The 8,227-nt window shown below is 44.8% G+C and overlaps 1 protein-coding gene across 2 annotated transcripts in view; it reads right to left on the reverse strand.

Moving 5' to 3' along the window:
* Nucleotides 1–2,410, reverse strand: part of LOC119179822 (uncharacterized) — a 164,039-nt gene extending 161,629 nt beyond the window's left edge. For both annotated transcript variants that reach the window (XM_075868151.1, XM_075868149.1), the window contains exon 1: nucleotides 2,312–2,410. The gene's annotated coding sequence lies outside the window, so the exon portion shown is untranslated. The remainder of the gene's footprint in view (nucleotides 1–2,311) is intronic.
* Between the last annotated feature and the right edge of the window lie 5,817 nt (nucleotides 2,411–8,227).

Here is an 8,227-nt window from a genome sequence, read left to right on the forward strand (position 1 = left end):
CTTCTCACAAGCAACAAAAAAAAAGACCAGCAACGGGCTATCCAGAGAGTCCATGACATGACCGAGGAGATGTATCTCTCGTCAATTCATGGGTGCGGCCCACCGATGTCCCCACTAAGAGGAAGTGAGCGTCGTCTCCAGATAAAAAAAAAGTTATTTGCCTGTCTGCCTGCCTTCCTGCCTACGTCGTCTGAGCAGTAACGTACGGGGGGGGGGGTGTAAAAAATTCGCAGGTGACGATCCCTTAGAAGTAGTGTGAGCGTTATTCCTGCGCTTCATCTTGTTATTTGCATATGTTCATCATCATCACTTAGGCCTGGGTAGTGGGGATCTGGCTCGGGCAATAACGAGTCTTCAGTCCTCAATGTTGCTTTACAATACATAGGATAGTGGCGTGGGAACTTTATACTTCCTCCCACTGTACGTGCCTGTGTAGGGTATGGCAGGCTATAAACCAAGAAGTCGTTGGGATCATCACAAGTTCTGTGTTCTGATGCCAATTTACTTTTGTACCACGCATTTGCTCTGCATAGTGCACGCGGCTACTACTACTTGCTCGTAAGTTCTAACAGTAAGGAATAACCAACCAGCCCACTCTCACAACTTGGTCCAGTATTGTAAAGCTTGTATACTAGTCGTGTGTGTGTTTGTAAAACATGAAAATTATTTCAACGGCATTTCCAAGCATACTAAGATATTGTCAGTTTACTTTCAAGCAGACGCAATGTAGGTTTATATAGAAAGTGTCCACTAATGACCCATGTGGCGTATAAAAAAAATGGTAATAAAAAGAAAAAATTGGGCCGTATCAGCATGTTAATCTGCAAATGTCGTCAAAAGACGATAGTATTGCGTCTGGAGTGATTGGACAAAACGCCTATTTGATGTTCTGCGCAAGAAAATCGGCTAATGCTATTTTGGAGGCACTGCGTTATAGTGCCTCGAGCGTGCAGCGGAAGCAAATGACCTCACCAATTCACGTCACACGTGAGACATGAGCGATATCTGGCAGCCATCTTGGAAAAAACAAAACGCGCGGCTCTGAGATGGGCGTGCGCACCTGTCTCGAGGCAGATAAGGCGTAAAACGCAAGGCGACGGGAAGGTGCCACGATCGCTTCGTTTTAGCAAAGCGTTGAAAACATCTGCCTTTCGTGCAAGTGTTGCATGGTCAGCGCCACGTGATAAACGCTACGGTCCTTAGAATAACTCATGTATGCCTTTTTCAGTAAAAGACGCACATGCAGAATATATACGTGTTGTTATGGTATTTCAGATATGCTCAAAAATTGCTTTTTTGAAGTGACAATCGTACAAGTATGAACGCTGAAGTTTCAGCAACATCAAGTGCTGCGGGTGGGGTCGGCCGTTTAAAGTGTCTGGTACCGTCAAGGTTTGACAGACAGACAGACAGAAAGACAGACCAAAGTTTTTGCGTCGAAGGTCCCCAAGAAATACTATCTTCTTTAAAAAGACACGTGGCTTTGTGGTGGAACGCCTGCTTACCACGCACAAGATCAGGGTTGGATCTTCTCTCCTAATATAATATTTTTATTATTTATTTTATTTGCATCTTTCTAGATTTTTTTCATCCCGGACAAGGTGAAGATTTCTGCTCACAACCAATGACCACGTCGGCGCAATTTTCGCGAAACGACATCTTCAACGTTTAAGCTTGCTGCGTGTTGCTCAAGCTCAAAGAATGCATAAATGAGCACATGCAGAGCAAGCGTGTACTATCGCCCATCACAGATCGACTTCAGCAGCACTCTGCTCGAACGCGAAGTATGGCGCATGGAAATATTGCACTGGAACGCACAGAACGAATGTGAACTGTCGCAGTTTTTTCAACTAGCCCCTTCTCTTACTCTTGTTGCTAGTAACTCATCATTTTGTAAAACATTTTTAGTTGTTTTCTGCTGAATTCATCCGTAAACTATACATTAGGCAGTGCTTTAGAGAAAACTGATTTTTGTTTAGAGAAGCACGACGACAGATACTTCGTGATATTTTTTTTTTTGCGTACAGACATTTTAAGCGTTATATTGCATATAGTGTCGATTATGGTTTGGAGACAACCCAGAGTGACCGCTCGTTGGTCGTTATCCATGTGTTCTCAGTGTGATGCACTCCGTAGCACTTTTTCTTGTGTTATTTTAAACGATTCATTGTGGTAACGCCTTATTCTTTTACATAACCTACTAATGAAGAATTATTTAAGGGAACCCAGACTGGAGACGTACAAACGCAAAATATTTTGATTTGATCAGTTTGTAAACTATTCAGGGATATCAAAGTATGCTTATACTCACATCCAAACGTACACCCACGTTCAGATGATGTTGAAAAACACGCTGTGATGAACTTATAGTTACCAAGACTCTGCTGATATCACGCAGCTGATATTGACAGGCCTCCTCCAATACAGGTAGTCGTATTTTGTGTTATTATATTTGACTCGCCGTTAGAAAGTCGATGCTGACACATTGTTTAGAAGGCCAACATACATCTAACGTGGTACTTGATGTTGATTGCCGGAATGATATTAAAGCAATAATGTCGGCGATATGCTATATTGTGACCTGCGCGTTCATTGTTGATAGATTGGGCACCGAAGTGTGTATGGTACAGTAGACACACAGAAAACATATCGATTGTAACATTATGCTTGTGCTTGGTAAACACACGGGGGAAAACGTGATCTTCCTAGCATCCTTATTTATATTTCTAGCATCGTTCAGCGCTAAATACAGGAAACGTGAGCATATTTAAGGTAAAATTGTGTGGGAATACTTATGGTGATTTCAGATTTCATCTCTCTTTGGCACAACGAGAAGCCGTCATGGTGTTCCATCAACACATTCACTCGCCGTAGTGAATGCTTGTGCGAAAAAGAGAGGTTTTTCAAAACAAAGTAACGAGGCAAAATTAGTCTTCGGGCTCAATTTTAGGCCGTTTTCGTTCTTGTGTTAGCTGCTGCAGTGTAAAGTGTTCGCAGCACTACAAAATTGTGCGGATCTTAAGTGGTGATGCGTAACAAAATTGAGGGGCAGCGCTGTCTTTGTTTTTAATAATATTGTGGATGACATTCTCCGCGCCTGCTCCACTGAGCACAAGCTTACCACCGCTTATCATCCACAGACAAATGGATTGACCGAGCGTCTGAACCGAACGCTGACGCAGATGCTGTCAATGTAAGTTTCGCCAGATCACCGTGACTGGGACAAAGCACTCCCCTTTGTCACGTTCGCGTACAATTCTTCACGGCACGACACAGCTAGTTATTCGCCGTTTTATTTGCTATTTGGCCGACATCCAGCATTACCATTTGACACGCTCCTTCCTTCGGCTGCCCCCTTGTCTACTGAGTACGCCAGCGATGTCGTTTCTCGAGCCCATGCAGCCCGTCAGCTTGCCCGTGATCGGCTGCACTTGTCGCAAGCGCAGCAAAAGGACCACTATGACAGTCGCCACCAAAGCGTGCACTTCTCGCCAGGGTCTCTGGTACTTCTCTGGACACCAAACCGCCCAGTCGGCTTATCAGAGAAGCTACTATCACACTACCATGGCCCCTACAAAGTGTTACGACAACTTAGTGACGTGAGCTACGAGATCGCACCACTAAACAATGCCTTTTTGACCACCTCACTCCAGACAGACGTTGTACACGTTTCCAGACTGAAACCGTATCACCCTCCTCGTTCGTCGCCGCCGTACTAAGCGCCGTGACGGCGCTTCCGCCGCAGGGGAGTGATGTTACGGTGCATCATCGACAGGAGCAAGCGTGGCACTTAGCGATGATGAAGAAGACGCCTGTGCGTTAGGCGCTTGCACGAGAGGCAACTCGGACATCTTGTTCTGCTGCCGATTCTCGGTGGACGCTGTCCTGTAAGCCAAGACCTTGCCCCGTCACAATATATTGCTTTATAAACATTCGGATCATAACAGGTGTCTATCGATTGATGATTGTTTACACCACCAGTGGCAGATATTATAAAACATTTTTAGCTTTATTTATCAGGCATTATGAGTTGAATTTCTTTAAAGCGAGAACATTCACTTTGGGCAGGTGCTGTGCTTAGCCTAATGTGCTTGGGTACTGTCTTCATCTTTACTGCAGAGCACGGAATAAAAAAGTCAGAGTTCCATGTTAGGCGAATGTCGCTGCACAAGCCACAAGCAATCCTTCAACTAAATATTAAACGTACTTACAAGGACGTTGAATGTTTTTACTAAAGTACACCATATTTTGTCTCGTATTGCACCTATTCTTGTTCCGCAAAACCAAGAATACGTGGTGGGTTGTGCTTCTTAGTCGGAATAACATTACAAACTTTGTCTGGGTGAATAAAGCATACTGCAATACAATAAACATTCATGGTATTACTTATACCTTCTTGTTAAAATACGCCTGCACAAATTTCAACTATTCTTTTATTTTGAAAATATTTTAGGAAATGACCGAATGTATTCTTGCCGTGGTCGTTGCCATCACATTCAATGTATATACTTTGAACTGCCAGGATAAGTGAAGTAAGGCTTGAGCTGGGGCTTCTAGGTAATTCTTCTTTAACGAAGAGCGAAGAAGCGGAAAAAGAACGAAGCATTGAGAAGCATTGGTAATTCAAATACAGAAAACGCTACTCACGCAAAAACGATGATCCGGCAGTCTACACTATGCGGAAGGTGCATGGAGATACTATTCGGAGAGATATTTTGGCTGGCCTAGCAGGAAATTTGTATTTGGGCTATGTTTTTGGGAATAATCCTTACTGGCCCGCACCACGCGCTAAAAAAAGGCCTCCTTCCATTCTCTTTGATTCCACTCATTAAAAACTCGCGAACAAAACCACCGCATTTGCATTTCCGCAATTTTCCATAACACCTTCTCGCGGTCACGCACCCACCCGATCAACTTTAGTTTCAAGGCTCGAGTAAGAAGGCTGACCAAAACCGGTCTCTGCCCTTAGCTTTTAACAGACCTTGCCGAGACCCTTCTTTCATACTCACGAGAAGATGCGCAACCCCTCTTACCCCCATCCACCCTCATATATATCTAGAAACCAGAGGGCCGTGTAACACCATATAATCGTAGGGTTTCAAATGGCGTTAAGAAAGCAACAGGGTAAGTGGGAAATCGAATCGTATTTTCTGGGCCCAGCAAGTTCGGCATGATTTGCAAGTGCTTCGAGCGAGACGAACCCTATGAAAGCTACGTGCAGCAAAAAGCACGCGGGACGTATTGTAAAGTGTGCCATGGAGATAGTGTATGAGGTGTGTGCAGTGCCTTCGTAGATTTTTCGAAGGCCTATGATCTTAGCAACCACACTATACTCCTTCAAAACTTGTAATATTATGGCATTCGTAGACAGGCGCAACTGCTCCTAAAATCATATCGATTGCACAGAAAACAGACCATTTGTATAGACAACATAAAATTTGAACTAACACTCGTTACTTCTGGCGCTCCAAAGAGCAGTATACTAGAACCATTGATCTTTATTGTATATCTAAACGACATTTGCAATATCAACACCACTGCTCAATTTATCATCTGTTCTGGTGATACCAACATCTTTTTACTCAAAATATTCTTCATTCACTTGTTACGCATAGCAATCATACCATGAGTGAGCTACAAAAATGGTCAGAATCTAAGTGCATGCGTTATCAATGAGAATAAAACAGAAGCTTTTGTAATCCACCTCAAAAATAAACCACTTCTTTCTTCCTTCGACATTATGCTGACCTTAGGATGCTTAGATTTGGTTGAACAATTTAAGTGCCTCGAAATAGTTTTTTCCTCCTTTATACCTTATGAACAGCGTGTGAATCCCACTTCGAGAAAACTAGCTCAAACAACTGGGTTTGTAAGGAGGCTAAAATACGTTCTTCCAAAACAAATAAAACTACTCCTGTACAATTCATTCTTTTCTGCACCTACTTGAACTAATTTTTTACTTTTTACTTAGCTCGGTAGTAAAAGACTAGGCTGGCAACCCCTGTGTCCTCAGTGTTTTCTGTTTTGCGATTTTTTGTTTTTTTTTCTTATTCCGTGCAAGAGTGGTTAGGGACACCGGCGGTGTTGGCGGAGGCAGTGGCGGACAACTACGGCACCACGCGTGACCCGTGTTGTGAGCTCTTAACAACTTTCGCTATTATGTCGCCACGACCTATTGGCCACGACACGAGAAAAACCACACGTTCACACGCTTCGAGAACAAGCAAAGGAATGACGTTTATTATCTGCAGTAGTGTGTTAATAAATGATCGTGATGGGGGGGGGTAGGAGGAAGGGAACAGAGCAGAGAACTTCACGCGTGCGCAGTGGACAGCCAGTCTTTGACACAGATACCGATACAACACTTCTTCCTTCTAAAAATGAAAGCAATTGATTGATTGATATGTGGGGTTTAACGTCCCAAAACCACCATATGATTATGAGAGATTCCGTAGTGGAGGGCTCCGGAAATTTCGACCACCTGGGGTTCTTTAACGTGCGCCCAAATCTGAGCACACGGGCCTAAAACATTTCCGCCTTCATCGGAAATGCAGCCGCCGCAGCCGGGATTCGAACCCGCGACCGGCGGGTCAGCAGCCGAGTACCTTAACCACTAGACCACCACGGCGGAGCAAAAAAAATGAAAGCAATGAGCTGGCTTCCGTTTTCGCATGGAGAATCGTAGCTGTTCTGCTTCTTCCCTCGAAACTTCAGCTTCGGTGACTGACAGGCCGGAACTAATTCAGCAGCAGGATCACCAGGGTGTAAAGTTTGGGAACTCAACCGTCTCCTTAGGCTTGTGTCCGTATGTGGCGCCGATTCAATCGTGCTGACTGGTGGATTGTCTGAGCACACGTGTTCCGCCTGGATTTGGGATTGCACTTCCTCAGGCTGTAGGCGGACTTGATCGACGTGCCGTCGGACGATCGCCCAATTGCCTCTACGGTCAGCATTCGAGTCTCAGATGTAGGTATCGCGTGTCCTGGTATCTATTTGCTTCCGGGCCCATAGTTACGCACGTGCACCCGGCTATATTACCTGAGGCACGCGTTTCTGCCTTTCACGTGGTGCTATTTCACTGTAGTATGGAAAACTGCTATCCAGACACAATCTGATCTGGAAGCCTAGAAGCATTTCTGATGGTGACTTCCCACTTGCTGGGGCGTTCTTCTGCAGCCTAATAACAGCCGCATAAGTCTATGTTCCAATTTTTCTTCCTTCATCTTTTGTAGCCCATCTTTCACTATTCGTACGCCTCCTTCAGCAGCCCCATTATATTGTGGGTGGAATGGAGCTGTTCTATAACGTGCAAGATGTTTTTTTTTTTGACGAATGTTGCGATATCACGGCTAGTGAATTGCGTACCGTTATCGGAAACAATCGTTCGGGGAACGCCAAACCGGCTGAATATGTCTCGTAAACAGCTGACTGTAGCCATCCTGGTACCTTGCTTAAAAGGGATTGCTTTTCTCTAGTTGTTTTGGGAATCAATTACAACACTAACCATCCTTTGTTCTATTGTGCCGGCAAAATCCACGTAAATATGTGACCACTTTTCTAGTGTTCGTGGCCAGTGGCCAGCTTGCTGGTGGTGTGATCGGAGGCATGGATAAGTTGTCGATGCAATTCTTGAACGTCACTGACAGTCTCTCAATTTCCCAGTCCAGGGCTGGCCACCAAAACAATGATCACGCTATGGACTTCAGGCCAACAACCCTTGGTGATTTTAATGGAGGAGCTAAAGTAAACGTTTTCGCGCCCCAGTGTGCACAACAGCTTGGTGGCTCCAACAAACCAACTCGTGAGGCAAAAACAATTTTAGCTGGTGGTTAAAAAATGAAACCATGTCAGTTTCCATAGTTTCGGCTCTTTTGGGCTAACTGTGCAGCACGTATTGCTTGATGCATGCGAATGTCATGTCCTGGCCTGTCAGGTGCTGTAGTTCCCACGTCGTTACTGTGCCTTCATCCAGGCTTTGCAAACAAAAGACCTACGCTTGCGGCTAGACAGCGTGGCCGGAAAATGGTAGTGGGAACCTGCTAATGGCGTCTAAGTTCAGCATTTGCTTTCCGGGAGTGTACTGAAACTTGTAGCGATAACCACCGAGATAAAGTCATCATCACCATCATCATCATCATCACCATCATCATCCTGACCACGTTCACTGCAGGACAAAAGCGTCTCTCATGTTCCGCCTGTTAAGCCAGTGCTGTGCTTGCTGCTGCCA

The sequence above is a fragment of the Rhipicephalus microplus genome, chromosome 7 (genome assembly GCF_043290135.1).
Source record: "Rhipicephalus microplus isolate Deutch F79 chromosome 7, USDA_Rmic, whole genome shotgun sequence".
In the NCBI taxonomy this organism is placed as follows: domain Eukaryota; kingdom Metazoa; phylum Arthropoda; class Arachnida; order Ixodida; family Ixodidae; genus Rhipicephalus; species Rhipicephalus microplus.